Raw genomic sequence first — 19026 nt, forward strand, 5'->3', positions numbered from 1 at the left:
GATCATTAATATTAAAATAAAACGTTTTTGTTATTTTTATGAACGAAGTGCTGCAATGATTTGACCCACGTGTTTATCCATGGAAGTTTCAACAATGAAATAAGATGATTGGTCCTTTCTTGACAAACACAAATTAAGCTCTTTTCATTTGTCATGCCAGAATTTTGTTAATGAAGTTATTTATCTTAAAATAGTATTCACTTAATTATTTAGTGGCGTTTGGCCATAAAAATTATTCACTTTTTTCCGATTTTTTTTTTCATTTTTTTTACTTTTAGCGTTTGGCCATAAAAATTACTCACTTTTTTCCGGAGTTGTATTCCGGAATATTGAAAACAAGAAAAATTTGTTTTTCAAAAAATTTCAACTTTTTTCACTGTAGTACACTATATTTCACCAAAAACTACAATTTCAAAAACTATGGTCAAACACAACTCCAACTCCAACTCCAACTCCAACTTCAAAAAAATTTAAAAAAGTGAAAAAGTTTTTGGTATTTATGGCCAAACGGGCCCTAAAGTATGGGATGTATCGACTTCCAAAGACCCAAAAAATACAAGAAGAGGAGGCATGAAACTGGAGAATATTAAGCAACAATTACAAATCCAACCTATCTGCGTTAGTATTGTATTGCAAGTAATTTGGTAGATGAAATTTGGCAAAGGTTAAACAAAAGCTCTAAGTCTTTTAATAATATATTTAATCTACGATATTAATATTTAGAGATAGAGAGAGAAAGATCAAGAGTAAAGTAAAGAAGGGGGGAAGTTAAAGAGTTATAAGACAGTGTGCAATTGGGAACTCAATTCAACCCTCAACCTTTTAATTGTCTTTACTGTCTGAAACTTTTGTTAGGGTTCTGCAGTCATTTTTTACGGAATTCACCAGTAGCATAGAGTCAATTTCCACCATGAATTATTCAAGCGAATTTTCTTTGCCCCATGGGATCCCAAATAACAGTGCTCGATCGAGCTTTAGCGCAATTGTTTGTCTCTGACAATTTCTTCACCTCCACATGACTCTCTGTTTCTTCAATTTCCTTTAGTATTCAACTTTAAGCAATTTAGTGGAGCTAACAAATACTTTGATGAGCATATGGGAAGACTTGCCAGATTAAATCACAAGATCAACTTACTTTATGTACTTTTGATCTTTCACAGTTGGTCTCAGCCTTTTGGAGTAACATCTCAATCCCAATATCATTAGAATATATATATTTCCCAACATCAATAGGATATTCAAACTTTAGATCAATCCTTCCAGGTGCAGGTAAAGTATCATCTTTATTTCTTGCCATTATAACTTTTAAATTCATAGATTGGTCAAAACAAATCTACCAATTTATGCTACCACAATGAATCTAGAATTACTCCCTGGACCTATACATGATTGAACTAAAGAGATCAAATCAAAGGAAAGAAGAATAACATAATTATATTTTCGACCACCAAGATATATACAAATCTAATAAAATTATCTAGTAAAAAGTGTGGTTACCTCTAACATAAACATAATCCTCCTTAAAGATGAGAACATGCAAACTCTTATCCATTCGTGCATTCTTCTAGTCATTAGATTCTCAAATCACCGAATTCCCATAAAGTTGTTATAATTCCTTGGAAGTTTTTTCTCCCAAAATTCTTCTTCGGCTGAGAATTCCAATTAAAATTTTGCATCTTTGTGACATCTATATCGAATGTTATTCACGCTGTTGTGACAAAGTTAAGAACTTAACGAAAAAATCAAGAATGGAAGAAATAACTCTAAGCGATAATCAGTTTCAATTATGATTAAGAATAAATATAGGAACATGCATAGCAATTGGCTCTCCTTTATATATATGAGCAAGTTTGAATAATAAAATAAAATGTAGTACAACGAACTTTTACCATTATGCCTAAATCATACAACAATAAATAATGTAAATACAAAGTAAGAAAACATGAAAAGTAATGAAATACTTACATCCTATTAGCAAGGGGTGATAATTATACTCTCTATGGGAAGATGAAGTTCCGGAATAATACCTACTAAAAAAACCAAGAATAGATTAAGCTAGATTCTCCATAAAATCGATCATCAGTAAAAAAAAAATGGCTTTGCTACATGAACTGCAGCAGATAAGAGATATTTATAATAGTGTGAAATTTGTATCCTATTGAAGTTCTAATTTATTAATTTTAAGCTTTAAGCTAACTCTAGTTTCTGTAAGATATATTGCAATTAATATAATTCCTAACGTGAATAACAAAGTGCAAAACATGTGACCAAGTTCAATAAGGGATTCTTTTCCACCAAACTCATTATAATTCTAATTCCTTAATGAAAAATTTTACCTTTTTGTACATTAGTAATATAAGAATAAATTAACCTTTAAGGGGTATAAAAGTCGATCAATATTTAAAGGATATTTTGGTCAACCAACATTTATATTCATGCTTTTAAAATAGTATAGATATAGATAAACGAAAACAATATACTTGTTAATTTTACAATCTCAATTGATTTTTATACCTCATTAATTAAAAATTAAAAAGACTAATAAATTACTAAATAAATCCATAACTAGTTGTACCATACCGATAAAGAAATAAAATCTAAGGCACATATGCATTAAAATTAATTGAGAATTTAAATATTTCAAGGTTGACGTAAGAGTTCTACAATTGTAGCTAGGTTGTTACGTAAATTCCATTCTCTTATTAATAATATAACGCTTCAATTGACAAAGAATTTTGTCCAAACCTTCAGCAAAAGGAGCTCAACATTTGACTGTTCTATCTCACCCCAAGTAGCAGTAGGTTGAGCCTCTTCATCAACACTTTCGTTGTCACCTTCTACATCCGATGTCTCTTGAAATTTTCTATGTGCATGACATTAATGATGATTACCATAAATAATTCAATATTTTATTCTTATACATAATACATTTTTTACAAAATGTTAGTATTAGGCAATATTTGAGTATGGATGTTATAGAGGTAATTTTAAAAAGAGTGTACCGCTATAATGAATGTCATTGCTGTTACAGGTAGAATGTTGTTGTAGAGAAGTAAAATATAACATGAAAAATCAATCCGGAGAAAATCTGGCCGTTATAGTGAAATGTTGTTATAATGAATGACAATTATAGAGAAGCTTGATTGTAGTACAAAGAATAAATAAGAATAATCTAGTCAAATTACACTTTTAATTAATGTTTTCTTAAAGGGTGTGCAAAAGAAAAAACATGACAAGTTAAATGGACCGGAGGTAGTATCTCTCACAAGTACGGATAACTATCAAAAATCACCTAACGTTTTCTTATTTCTATTGAGATTTAAACTCTGGTTTCCCTTGAATTTTGTTTCAGGTAAATTAATTTATTAACTACTATGTCACATCTTCGGATGCGAGCCAAAGAATATATGTCATGCATGAGCAATATTACCATTCTTGGAAACTTTTTCAGTAAATGCCATACAACCCCACTCCTTTCTTAAAGCAGAACCTCTTGCAAGTTGCATAGAAAGCACTTTGCCACTTTATGCTAACTTGATATAGTGCTCTTAAGAGTATATTAAGACCACATATATATTTTGTCCCACAACCACATTGGCTCGGTGTTTTTATATTCTTACCCCTTTTTACAACAAGATTGAAGATTCTGATACCTTTCTTCAAATTGATTGCAGAAATTGCATAATTGTGTATTTAGAGTATCAACTAAAATAGCAGTAACAAAGAAATAGAACTAAAACGGGACCAGCTTCCCTTTGGACTGACAAAGATTTCTTTATTCTGCTTCTTTATAGGCCCCACAGGTTTATGAAATTAAAAAGATCCCTTCAAGCTTTTGATACACAAATCAAATGAAATGTGGAAAGAAGACAGAAAGTGGAGGATGTTAGATTATATTATCATCAGCAGTCAAAATACACGTATAATTTCCACATTAGAAAAGGATAATTAAAGAACATGCAAAAAGAAAGATTTTTCATGGGCAACAACTTGGTATCTTTATGCAATGTGTGTAGTCTATTCAGCTGAGATGGGATACAATTCATGGGGCGGCAAAATTAGCTCATGAAAGTATGAATCGTCTAACCCCTTCATGTTTGGAGGATTAATGATCCCTTCATTTATAAACGTATTATATTTTGATCCGTCCAATTCAGCCCGTTTAAAATTGGGCTTCGGTTAAATATGTAGTCCAAATTGACCAATGAAACACTTCGTCAAAATATTTTTAAAAGTCTATTTTTGTTTGGTATGTTATATTTAGTCATTATAAAAAGAAAGTTTTATTAGGTAATTAACTAAATTATAAGAAAAAAAAATTAAAACTTGTTAAGAGTTGCATGAATTCGACTACGACACATTGTTTAGCCTATCTTAGTTCAAACATCTCAACCCAAATAATCTTTGAGCAATTAATGATCCGTCCACTTGACACTCCTAGTCATGAGCCACTGCACCAAATAAAAATGACTCTTACCTGTCAATAAATACCAAAGCAGTACAATGAGGAACTAGTGATTGATCTGAGCTGGAAATGTAGTTAATCTACTTGTCATGTCTTCTCAATGTTGGTGAAACTTCGTAAGGAAGTTTCTAACACTCATCATAAGCCAAATCAATAGGCTACTTAGTAAATATATGTTACTCGGACTAATTTTGGATGAATCTATATTGAGTAATTTCGTTCTGTTGTTGCTAGCAAATATCGTTATTTTCTGTTTAGGACTTCCAAATCATTCCAGTAGGAGATTCGGACCCATTTTTTCCTCATCCTTAGAGAAAAAGATTCACTCTCTTCATAAAAAATGTAAAAAATAGGAGGTAGAACCAATAAAGATTTCTTTTTTGATTCACCTGGTCTCATCCAAGAATTTTTTCTGTCTAATCGCTATTCGTTTATGAGTATGTATCTGGTACGGTTTCGTAGAAGTATTTGATACATTTTGAAAAATCCGCAGAAAGTACCTAAACCTGTTGGACTTATGAAGGATCCGTGCAACATAGCTACTAATATTATACATGTTTCAGGATCATATCTTAGTTAGTCTTTTTTCAATGTCCTCAGGGGAAAGGGGAAGACAGTTTTGAACTCAAGAAAAATATGTGAATAGGATTTATAGTAAATCAAAGTTGAAGTTCACTATTTGTTGTATAAAATGGGGGGGGGGGGGGGGGGGGGGGGGAATTGGAAGGTGCTTGGGTGGGAAAGAGTAAAATCTTTGTAGTGTTTTGTTAAATTGTGGGTACCATGTTAACAGAATTGTATATGAAAGTAACAAAAGTCATTAACACTGAGATTAATGTTTTAAATATTTCTCAATTCATGATTGAGCAAGAAAATTACAGAGACAAGACTTAATGATGAACTGAAAGCCGAAGAAAAGTTAGCATTGGTGGAAGTTGAAACGTTAGTTTGGAGCTTCCAGCCTACTTGTGCATAGGTTTACTAAGCATGGCCGCGGATCCAAGATTAAAACTTGACGAGTTTAACTTTTAATATTTTTAGCGTTAAATTTATTGTACCTTTAAAATTACAGGTTCAAAGTTTAATATAGTAATTATTAAGAAATTAATTATTTTTGACATATGTATCTATATAATGTGTCAAAATACCGAGTTCAGTTGAATCAATTAAATATAGACTCTGTCCAGCGGTACCAGGCCGTACTGCCTAATATACAGACATGAGAATAAGTCCAAATTAGCCATGTTATTTATCATTCTAATAAATAATAATGTGGAGTGAACGTGATATGTTAGTCCACTCTAAATGACAAGCAAATGTATCCAGATATAGACTTAATTATTAGGGAAAAGGCAAAAGAACAATGAGAAAGACATGTAAATCTGCTGGCACAGTAAGGAGTTTCTTTTCTTTTAAGTTTCTCATCTTTCTCTTCTTCTTTTTTTTTGCCACCCAAATTTATACATCCATATTCATCCAATAGTTCTCCAAAAAGAAAAGAAAGGAAAATTAAAGCTGGTCTAATGTTTGAAAAGGGTCATCCATGATGGACCTGGCGGCTGGCGTCCATGCAACTTGTATCATTGATTATTCAGATCATTTAACTTAACCTGATTGTACTTATTTGAGCCAAAATTACCGGGTTCAAATGAATCCATAACCTTTGTAAATCTGGATCAAGGATAACTAACAGAGCAAACAAATTACTATACAAGAGGCTTCCCAAATTCCAAGTAGTAGTAACAATTACACTTTATCTCATTTCAAGTAATTGCACGGTTTGTCCTTCAAATGGGTTGGTCTTTAATTTTTGTCCTTCAAATGGCTGGTCTTTAAGTTTTGCCCTTCAAAATCAAATTGAACTTATGCCTATAGGGGCATAAGTTCGATTTTGAAGGACAAAAATTGAATACCAGCGGATAAAAATTAAATACCAGCATAGAATTGGGACAAAAGTGCAAATGACCCATCTCATTTTATATGATACACTTTTTTCTTTTAACCTATCTTTTTTGGATACTCACTATTTAATTTTAGCTTCTCCATTTTACCTGTAATGATTAGACTTATTTGTTGGGCCTTTCACTCCCCAACATTTAAATGAAATTCTCTCTAACCGCTCCTTTAAAATGCTAATTCTGAATATTTGGCTTACATGTCAAAATCTTAGTTAATTTTTTATATGTCGTATCCATTCAAACACTGTCACATGCATAAAATGGGGCAATGAGAGTAGGAACTAAATAAACAACGGACAATAAGATCAGAAGATATATTTTAAAGATCCCCTTTGAATATCTGCGTTTCTCAACTCCCTAAAAGAAAACAAAAGTAAGAAAAAGGAAATGATAGGAAAAAACACAAAAATCTTAATATTGATATTTTTCCAATCAGTGCCTGAAGAAAGAAAGTCCCGTGTTTCTGGCTCTCAAAGTTTCGAGGCCCAGTTTAAGTGAAGCTGGTATCCTGAACTCTAGCAATACAGCATATGTTGTAGACTTGTAGTTGTAACTATCTTGTCTTCTGTTAGCAAACCCAACTGGCCCCAAAATGGGGGTGGTCTTTAATTTTTGTCCCTCAAATTGCTGGTCTTTAATTTTTGATTCGTCTAAAATACCCCGAGATTCTGGGTTCGAATCCTGACTTAGTCATAAAAATCCCCGGCTTTGCCAAAAGTCTTAAGGCATAACTAAAAATCTGCAGGAGACGACAGACTTTGTCTTATAAGGCAAACTTTTAGTTATGCATTAAGGAAAAGTCTGCCGCATAAGACAGACTTTGCATTAAGGCATAACTAAAAGTCTGCAGGAGACGACAGACTTTACCTTATAAGGCAGATTTTTAGTTATGCCTTAAGGCAAAGTCTGCCGCACAAGGCAGACTTTTTGCAAAGCCTTGCCTTGCGAAATTTTTATTTTTTTTACTTGAGCGGGGGTTCTAAACCCAAAACCTCCGGGTATTTCGGCCACCTTTTTAAGCGAAGGACAAAAATTAAAGACCGGCAATTTGAGGGACAAAAACTAAAGACCACCCTAAAAGAAGGCCAATTCGCGCAAAAATATGGCCAAAATGATGTGAACTAAGTTTGAGCTCAAGCCAGCCCAAAACCCTACATGCATATCGATCTCCTTGAGTCCAAAACATCATATAATTAAGTGAAACTTACACAAATAGCTATCTTTTAATAGCTTCTAACTAGTTATAGCTACAAATTGAAGATTTACAATTCGTAGTTGCTTTTGGCTATATTTCAGTTGTATCTCGCATTTTTGAAATACAGCGAAATACAGAGAAATACAAAACACGTTAGAGTAAATTTAGGCTCTATTTTTGGAACATATTTAAAAAAAAAAATTCTAAGAGAAAAAATAGGCTATATTTTTGGAACATAATATTCTTTTCCTTTTTAAATAGTAAGTCGAATTAAATCAACCATATTTCACACAAATCCCTGAAGAGTAAAATCAGGCTCTATTTATGAAATAGTTTTTTTTAAAAAAAAATTATGGGATTCAATTTAAAACTTCCCATAAATCACGCATAACAGTTGTTCTTCCATAAAAGCTTACGAATCTCTCTCAACTTTTATCACAATCAAAACTTTTTGAATTTAAAAACAACTAAAGATCTAAAAACTTCCAAATCCAGAAAAATATCCACTGAAATATAATGAAATATGGTTTATTGTTTAAGAAATATAAAGTTGTAGTATGCGTATATACAATGGAATACAATGAAATATATCAGAAACTGTTTCATAAATTAGAAATACAAAATGCAGAAATACATTGAAATACAGCGAAATACAAAAGTTGTGAAAACAAAGTGTAGTAAAAATAGGCTCTATATTTGGAACATTATCTACACCAAAAAAAGATAAATGCATTGAAATACAGCGAAATAATGTATTGAAATATACTGAAAATTAAATGTATTGTTTGTTAATACACTGAAATATGCTGAAACATTTTATCAAACACTTGGTGGGCATGAAGCTCCACAACTCTCATCAATGGTGTTCTTATAGGAAAGAAGCGAGTTGTCTCAGATTGCTACAAAAAAGACGTTATCCGGAGATAAAAACTTTCAATTGGACTGGTTAATAAATCTTCACTCCGTCGTCTTTCACCGTTGTTAGAGCTTTTTTTTTTCACTCCGTCGTCGACCATGGCTGCTGCTGCTACTACTGCAGGATTCTTCTGATGTGTAAGAGAAAATGAGATCTAGGGTAGGTGATGGAATAGAAGCATATGGAGTTCAGATCTGAAGAACTAGAACCTTAAGGTTTTTTTCAAGTTTGGATGAAGATGGTAGTAATAGTGGTGGTGGTGTTGACGGCGGCGTGAGTGGTGGAGATAGAGAAAGGAGGGAGGGGTAAGTGAGGGGAAGGAGAAGAGAGGCTGGAGATAGAGTAAGGGAGGGAGAGAGGCGGTAGTGAGGGGAAGGAGAGAGAGGAGAGGGATTTTGTTTTTTTTTAGGATTTGAAGAAGATGATAAATCTTAAATGTATAGTGAGGGAGAATAGAAAGGTATATGTATTTCAAAAGTTACTGGACCAGTTATGAAATGTAATTTGGAGAAATAAAGCTACGAAAATTGAATAAAAAATAAGATAGTTATTATTTATAAATAAATCTTACAGGTAGCTATGACAAGTAAATTTTTCTATAATTAACGCGTTTAATGTTTATCATCTTCACATAATCCCTGATATATTGACTTATGGAATAAGAGACCCAAATGCAAATTTTTTACACACTCATAGCCCCCTCTACTTTGGTGCCCCTCAAAATATTTACCCATGTGCCCTCCATTTCCCATTTTCTTTTTCGCGCATCGTTGCATGCAGTGTACTCAGCGGTATTTGTTGCTTTTTGTCCCTTTCATTATAATTTCTTTGTTCTTTCTTTTTTCTTACTTTAACTTTTTGTTAACTTATCCTTTCTTTTTGGTCTTTTTATTTTACTTTTTAAAAATAAATATAGTAGCTAACTATTTTTAGACTACTAAAATATTTTAAAATTTTAATAATTAGACTACTACAAGAAGTAATTAAGAAAAAAATTAAAATCGCTAGATTATTTATTAAAATCTAATTTAATAAAAAAAAATTATAGATTAAAATTTTCTTTTTTCTCCTTTTCTCATTTCATTTTTTTCAAAAAAAGATTCTGTTTTTTCTTTTCATAATTTAAGTCTACATACATTTAGCCTATTTTATTTTCATTCTTGTTTTCTATGTAAAAAGATAATTGATATAGTACTTTTTTTTTTTTCTATATCTCAAAAAAAAACTTATTCTAGCATATAGTATACCAAATCAATAACAGTTGAAGTATACTGTTGCAGTATACTATAATTCCCCCGTGGTATATTATATAAGGAATGAACTGTTAGTCCTTTATGATACCCTATATACCACATGAGTATCGTAGAGGATTGAGTAGCTTATGATACCAACACGATATAGACCATATACTGACAAGGTATCATAAAGGACTGATTCATTTATTCAACAAACACACTCTTCAGTCCTCTATGATACCACATTCATTCCTTCAAGATCCTCTATGATACCCACATGGTATGTATCATATACTATATACTGATAGAGTATCATAGCGGACTGGTTCATTCCTTCAAGAAAAACACAACTCAACCCTCTATGATACCCACATGGTATATATCATATATACTGACAGGGTATCATGGATAATTGACCCGTGATATATCATATACTCAAAAGATATCATAGAGGACTGAGTGTTTTTCTTGAAGGAATGAACTGTTAGTCCTTTGTGATACCTTATAGACCATATGAGTATCATAGAGGATTGAGTAGTCCATGATACCCACATGATAGATATCATATACTGATAAAGTATCATAGAAGATTAGATTATTTCTTCAAAAAATATTAATCAGTCCTCTATGATACCCACATGGTATATCATATACTGACATGGTATCATAGAGGACTGACAGTTCATCCTTGGCCCCATGTTTGTGTGGTGGTTTCCCGTGGTTCATTAATGTATGGTTTTCTATGAAACCACATTTGTTTTCATTATTCTTAAAATTATGTGGTATGGTGTTATAAACCCATGGTTTATCCCATGGTTATATAACCATGAAAAGTTTCAATTTTTGTTACCACAGATTTGGTGATTTTTCCTTGGTTACGTATTTTATTTCCCCATTATGCCCCTACTTATTTTTAAAATTCCTATTTTATCCTTTACCCTAGTTTTATTAATATATATAAACTAGATGTTTAATTTTGCCTCCAGCTCTCTCCAACGACTGAAGTCTGTTCCGCCTCCAAATCCTTCAAGCTTTATATTTCTTGTATTATTAATAATCATGAGGAGGAAGATCAAGATTATCCCTCTTTGCAGGCAACAATGAGAAGAAGAAAGAATGAAGACTCACTATTAGGGCAGTAAAAAATCAGCAGCACACGCATGGATCAAACAGAGAGAAATGAAAGCTTTTTTGGAGCGTTAGAGCTTCATCTAGCACACGCAAGTTTTTTTTTTTTTTTTTCTTTAAAGTAATTCACGCAAGCTTTTTTTCTTTTTATAAAGTAATTTGAACAAACAATTTTTTTCGAGGTTATAGAGTCAAAGAAAAAGAAGAAGAGATGAGAGTCCGGAGCCTAAAGGGTATAAAAATATACGGTATAAACCAAAAGGGGGTAGCCTTTTAATTACATAGCAAAACCCAATTTTTTTTTTCCATTGTCAGATGATCACAGAAAAAATAAAAAAAATAAAAATTAAAAGGTATAACGTGGACTGATCCACGTTATACAAAATTATTTGTATAACGTGGATCAGTCCACGTTATACCTTTCATTAATTTTTTCCCCCAACGTTTTACAAATAGTTTGTAAGACGTTGCCTCTATTTAAATCATATTCAGCTGTGTTTTTAATAAAACAATTTTATTGATTTTTTTAATTTTTAAAGCATATAGTTAATTTCAGTGATTAACTCAAATAAATATTTTAACACATGCAATAATTAAATATGTGTTATATATGCGAACAGAAATAAAAAAATAAAATATAAGTTAAATAAACGTCACACATTAACTGAGTAGTAAATGTTAAATTACATACTAACTATTAAACGACACAAGACATGTTATATATTCTTGGAAGATTACATAAGGAAACAACAATCGTACAACTTAAGAAAAAACATAAAAACCAACAAGCAACAACAACTACTGATTTCTGTCGAGGCAGCGATTCTTGTTATAACCTGTTTGCTTGCACGTACTACACTTTCTAGCCATGCGAGCAGGAGCTATATCCATTTCATTCCTCCTTCTAGTTATAGTCCGCGCTCCTGAAGTTCGCTCGTATTCAGTGTTTGCAATTAAACTGAAGGGAGAAGGTGGCCAATATGCCTCATCACCCAACGGTGAAAAATTTCCACTGTACGTTTGCTTGTAAAACCTGCAACTGTAGTACTTGCTAACATAGGTCTTTGGTTGAATTCCGCGGATATCACAAAATTTAATTGCATGTGAACATGGCATATGGTAGTTTCTCCACTTCCCACACGAACACTTTTTCCCTTCAGCAGAGACTTTATGGATATTTCCGCCCTTACCTTCGTGTGCAAATGTCAGAATCTCAAAGACCCCTTCAGTTGCATTGTATTGCTGCATGTCAGTATGCTTTAGTGACCTCTCCCAGTATTCATCAAACTTCTTTTCAACAGCGCGCGGCCAAAACTTTTTATCTGCAATCAACAAATCGGCAAGGGTGCTTCTCTCAACAAACCGATCAATCAGATTTTTAAACGTATAACGGACCATGGCAGTAACGGGCAATCCACGAGCTTTCTTCAATAAATCGTTGTAAGACTCGGAGACATTCGTTGTCATAGCCCCCACCTATGACCGTTGTCCTTATGCAATGTCCATTTCTCCTCCGGAAGAGCTTTTAACCACAGATGCGCTGGAGGTGACATTGTTTTGATTTGTTCCATCCTCATTTTATACTTCTTCTTCTGGTGCTCTGTAGCCGCCAACCACATTAGCTTCTCAAGGTCACTGCTGAGGAACTTTTTATTGAAGTTGCTTTTCAAATGCCGAACGCAAAACCTATGGTGTGTGAATGGTGGTTGTAACCAATCATGTGTTTGGACACATTGTAACATGCCCTGATGACGGTCAGAAATAAGTCCAATTCCTTGTCTCTCATGAACAATATGTCTCCACAACAACACAAGGAACCACATCCAAGACTCAAAGCTCTCACGTGCAACAATAGCATATGCAAGTGGAAAAATGTTATTGTTCGCATCAATTCCAACAACAATTAGCAGTTTCATCTCATACTTACCGTACAGATGAGTACCGTCTATTAAGATGATAGGCCTGCAACTTTTGAATTCATCGATGCTTGGTTTATAAGCCCAGAAAAGAAATTTGAAGATGTGTTCACCTTGCATTGTAGTTGATTGGTGCTCCCACTCAACAACGGTCCCCGGATTGAAATATTTTAAGGCAGCCATGTATCGGGGCAATGTCTTGAAAGAGGTTTCAAAATCACCAAATACCATTTCAATAGCATTCTTACGCCCCTTTTGTGCTTTTCTATAACTAGGAGTAAACGTATGCAATCCTTTTATTTTTTGCTGAACTGACTTAATACTGATGTATGGATCGACCATAATATATGGTATCAACGTAGTAGCAATTAGGTGACTGTTCAAATTGGAATGATCCTTTCTGTAATCATCCGTGAGACAACTGTGGTGGAGAACCGCTTTGCCTGCCTTCCACATACCACTTGAAATTTCTCTAAAACGGATCATCCACTCACATCCCAACATATGACGCTTGCAAATAACCCTCCGAAATTTACCTTTGGACTGATCACAAATGAACTCTTTCTTTTCTTTGAGACAATATTGTCTCACTGCGCCTTTCATTTCCTGCTTGTTCTGAAATAACATACCTAATTGCATAATACAAGGAAAATTATCAACCCCCTAAAAATGGGCCAACAAATAAAAAGAATATTCATTGCCACCATACTAACCTGATCTGATAAATTCAGGTTTTTTACAATCCCAAAGTGCAGATCGAACTGGACCGTTATCTCTCATGAAGGCAAAATCATCCGGGCCTTCTTCTGTGTTATCCAAATATGGAATCGCATTAGAATGGTAGCTAACGTTACCATCACTTCGAGTAGTAATGTCTTCATAAGAATGACCGACTTCAGATGAGTGATCATCGTCTGTTTCTGTGTGATCTAATGGGATATCACTATCTGACTCATCGGATTGATCATTAGCTACATCATTATTGCTCACAATTTGTGTGAGATGAGTTAATACGGGATTTTCTTCAAAATCGTTACACCTACAAACATAGGAATATTCAAGGGGTTCAAATCTCAGAAACAATTAGTTAGAAGTCTCCTAGTTTAAGCGAAAAAAATATCGTTATATTTACCTTTCTGTAAATGACTCCACTTGAGTAGGGCGATATCGAATTATACTTCCGCCACCTAATTCACTTGTATCTGGAGCACTACTCGGTCCAAGAATATCACAGCTCTGCATAGTCCAACCAAAGTTATGTGACTGGCTACCAACTCCTACCATTGTTTCTTGTTGAAGTGTACCTCTTTGAAGCCCAATATTCATAGCGGGAAGATACGTAATACCCCGAATAAGGGGAACCTGCGCCATCCAAATAACTTGGCCACGCCGACACCACTCAGGGAGTCCATTAATGATGGCCTCTGAATAAGGCTGCCACACAAACTACGATAGAAAGAACATAAAATTACATGATAATAAAATAAATAAATTACACATAAGCGTAACTATTATATCAAAACGCCATTAACAACCATAATTATGATAAAATACCTGACCATCTGTTAGGTTGTCCAATACATCCCTACATATGGGTAGCACAACACGTGCCTCATTTTCGCGAGCTTTACGATGAGTCCACTTTCGTGCAAGAGTCGTTTGTGGCTGAAGGGCCCTGGGTGGTGGCTGCATCGGTAGAATTCGCTCCCAAGCCTAAACCTATATTAAAAATTTAAAATAAATACATAAAAACCTTATAACTATCAAATAGGACAACCAAATAAAATTATATAATTTTAAAGGTCACATACCTGCAATAAGGAAATGAATCCACACACATCCTTGGCTTTCTTCAACGAAGCGCGGTATAAACAAGTATACAAATATGACAATGCAGCCGCTCCCCAAGCTTGTCTACTCATTGCTCTAAGGTCACGCATGTCAAGCAAATAGTCTAAATTAAGTAAGTCACCGGACTTATCCGGAAATATCGTGCCGCCACAAAGCCATAGCAAGTACAACCTAACCCGCTATTGCACAACAATTTCTGGGGTCTGATCTGTAATGTTATCTAAGCCTCTAATATATTCAATTAATTTATTTAGTTCTAACCTACTAACACCATTAAAACAATCCAGACCGCGTGCCCAAACAATAAGCTCATGGATTAATTGTTGCCACCCAACAATACTTATATTTCTAGCATTAATATCATTCAAGGGATTACCATCAACAACCATGCTAAACATGCTTGTAATGTGATGGTCGCCTCACCCGTACGCAGATGAAAGGTGTGCGTCTCAGGACGCCATCTCTCTATAAGTGCAATGATGACTGCCTAATCATATGATACACATCCTACCTCTACTACTCCCCTAAATCCACACAGGCCAAAGTAGTCAAGGATGCGAGGATGAAAAGGATGACGCTTCACGTGCTTCGGCACGGAAACAGGCATCCGGTCGATCCTCTCAAGGCACCATCCCACACAGCCTGTGATCGATGCTTCTCCTGGAGTGTTAACACATCGTACACTTCTGGCCCCGGATGTACGCATACCCGTGGAAGCTCCATACCTTAGATAAAAAAAAAAATTGAAGTCCAGATCAAGCTATTTGGAGTAACTTACTATTAAAAAAAGATATATTATTCCAATTTTAGCATAACAAATATGCACTGGCTAGATAAAGCCAACTTCCATACGCCTTATTTAGAAACCACTGATAATGGACCACATTAATACCTATAAGGTATAGACAAAATAATTGTCCACCCACTTAGACTTAGGTCCCATATAATAAAGCATTATCATGACATTTTAAGTATATTTTTTTTGGGCTACTGAGACATCAATTAAGTTTCACTTTTCTGGCTATATAAATATCACATTAAAGGTACAATGAAAAACAATTAGTTATTCAGATCTTTTATATAACAATCCACAAAAATAACAGTAACATAACAACAAATTTCTTCAAAAGTGCTACTAAACAAATTGGACCTTTTATATAATAATGCTTCTAACAATCATATCTTAAGTTCAAATTAAAATAACACAAATAACACAAACATATATCTTATACGTATTAAAATAACACAAATAAAAAATAACAATTAAGATATATAAGGCAAACAGATATCTACATCTACTATAAATATACAATATTATATGAGTTAGAAAAAATACCTTAATTTAAATAGCAACAAAAGATAAAGATGAAGATGTTGCTCCAAAAATTAGACTGTAATGCAGGGTTTAAAAAGAAAATAAATGGAGGAGAAGGAAAAGGAGAAGGAGATGGAGACGAAGTTCTGTAACTTCAAAAGATGGAGGAAGAGGCGGAGGAGAAAGGAGAGAAAAATTAGGGCAACAATGCACAATGAGTCGTGGACAGTACCACGTTTCACAAATATATGTTGTAAAACGTGGACTGATCCACGTTATACCTTTTAATTTATTTTTTTCTGTGATCATCTGACAATGGAAAAAAAATTTGGGGTATAACGTGGACTGCTCCACGTTATACCCGTTTTGGTATGTAACTAAAAGGCTACCCCCTTTTGGTTTATACCGTGTATTTTTATACCATTTAGGCTCCGGTCAGTTATTTATTGTCTTTTAATTGGGATTATCCTAGTAATTGTTGATATTTTTAATAGTTATATCAGTTAAGGGTATTGTAGTAAACTTACATGTTATTATACAGTACCATACAGTCAAACCAAATAGTAAAAATGTTATTAAACCACAAGAAACGATACAGTGTATCCAAACATTGTGTTCATTAATACAGTACAATACAATACAATACAATATCATATTGTACCATACCATACTTTACATTAATGAACCACGGGAAACAACCATCCAAACAGGGGCTAAAGAAAAGCACTCAGTCCTCTATGATACCAGCCTGGTATATACCATATGCTGGGTATCATGGATGACAAATTCATTCTAACATTACTCAGTCCTCTATGATGCCCGCACGGTATATACCTTATACTGACAAGGTATCATAGAGGACTGATTCATTTCTTCAACAAGAACACTTTTTAGTGCTCTATGATATATATCACATGGTATATATCATATCTTATATATTGATAGAGTATCATAGCGGACTGGTTCATTCCTTCAAGAAAAATACAATTCAATCCTCTATGATACCGACATAGTATATCATATGTTGACATGGTATCATAGAGGACTAACAGTTCATTCCTTCAAGAAAAATACTCGGTCCTTTATGATACCAGCCTGGTATATACCATATACTAAGATGTTATCATATATGATAGATTCATTCTAACATTACTCAGTCCTCTATGATGCCCACATGGCATATACCATATATTGACAAGGTATTATAGAGGACTGATTCATTGCTTCAACAAGAACACTCTTCAGTCCTCTATGATACCCACATGATATATATCATATATTACTGATAGAGTATCATAGCGGATTGGTTCATTCCTTTAAGAAAAATACAATTCAATACTCTATGATACACATATGGTATGTATCATTTAATATATACTGATACGGTTTCATGGAGGACCCGTTCATTCCTTCAAGAAAAAAATTGCAAGTTAAATTTTATTTAAAAATTTACAAAAAAATAGAGTCACTATTTAAATACAAACTTTATTTTTATTTGCAAAGAGAAAAATTTCATAAATATATATTTTCAATTAATTTAGATTTTAGTAAACAAATTAGTGACTTTAGTATTTTTATTAATTACTTTTTGTTGTGGTCTAATTATTTAATTTTTTTTTTTGATATTTTTATTATGTTTCCTATATTTTTATATTAAAAACAAAATCCAAGACAAATAGAGAAAAAAGACAAAATTAGTAAATGACAAAAAAAGGAAAAGAAAACAGTAACTAAAAAGAAAACGAAGGGAGCGGGAGACGCATGAAGGAGTACAGCTCGCGAAAGAGTTTTGATTGGTGTAGGTAACCTAACGTCAAAGGTTGACAGCTTCGGTCAAAACGGGGGTGGGGGCATATTCGGGTAATTTGTTTAGGTTTCTTAGGCCTCATTTGTTTGCACTTAATGAAGGTCTGAATCTGAATGGTTCAGACCTTAAGTCATTAAGTGCATTTGTTTTACATTAAGATCTAAGCACTTATTTGGTTTGAATAGGTCTTATTCATTAAGATCTTGAACCAAGTCTTAATATCATTAAGAGGCACTTTGTATGGATAATTTTTAACACCAGCTCCACCCCACCCCTCATTCCCACTACCCACCTCAAACCTCCCCTACCCCTTCACCACCCACCCCAACCCTCTACTACCCCCACCCCTTCACCACCCTCCCCAACCCTACACTACCCCTAACCCTACGCCCCACTCACCACCACCACTAACACCACCCCCACCATTACCCACCCACCCCCATCCCTACAACCCTCCTAAGTCCTATCACTACCGCCCAGCCCCCACTCCCATCTACCTTACCCCAACGACCCCCACTCCCGCCACCCACCACCCATCCCAACCCTTCACTACCCCACCCCCTATACCAACCCCCAACCACCCACCCCAACCCTACCCCTACCCCTACCCCACTTACTACCAACACCACCCTAACCCTCCACCTGCCCACCACCACTACTATCCCACCCCCACCACCACCACCCACCTACCTTACCCCCAACTACCCCCTCACCACCACCCACCCCCCACCCTACCCAGAACCGCGGCACCACCACCACCCACCACCACTCACCTACCCCACCCACCATCACTACAAAGCATCTCCGTCATTACTAGCGAACATAAATGTTTTAGTTTTTATCAAATAATAATTTTATTTTATTAAATTTGTATTTATGTTCTAATATTTAGTTACTTTTTATTTGAATTTTATATTTATAATATTTAAATAAATATATTATGGACATTCAGATGTTGAGAAACAAACAGTGTTAATCATTCAGTGTTTAGATCTAGAGACAACATCTTAATCATTCAGATGTGCATTCAGATTCAAACGTTTTTATCTTAATGAAAACAAATGAAGCCTTAGGTAACCTTAGTAATTAATAAGGATGGGGGCATATGTGGGTAATTATTTTGCTTTTTATGGGCAATTTGTGTTGTTTTCCCAAGAGAGTACAATTGCTCAATGTGCTCCGTTAACAGCTGGTTTTGTCTCTTTCTCAACACCGTCCGGTTCTTGGCCCTCTCCATAGA

The sequence above is a fragment of the Lycium barbarum genome, chromosome 8 (assembly GCF_019175385.1).
Source record: "Lycium barbarum isolate Lr01 chromosome 8, ASM1917538v2, whole genome shotgun sequence".
Taxonomy (NCBI): domain Eukaryota; kingdom Viridiplantae; phylum Streptophyta; class Magnoliopsida; order Solanales; family Solanaceae; genus Lycium; species Lycium barbarum.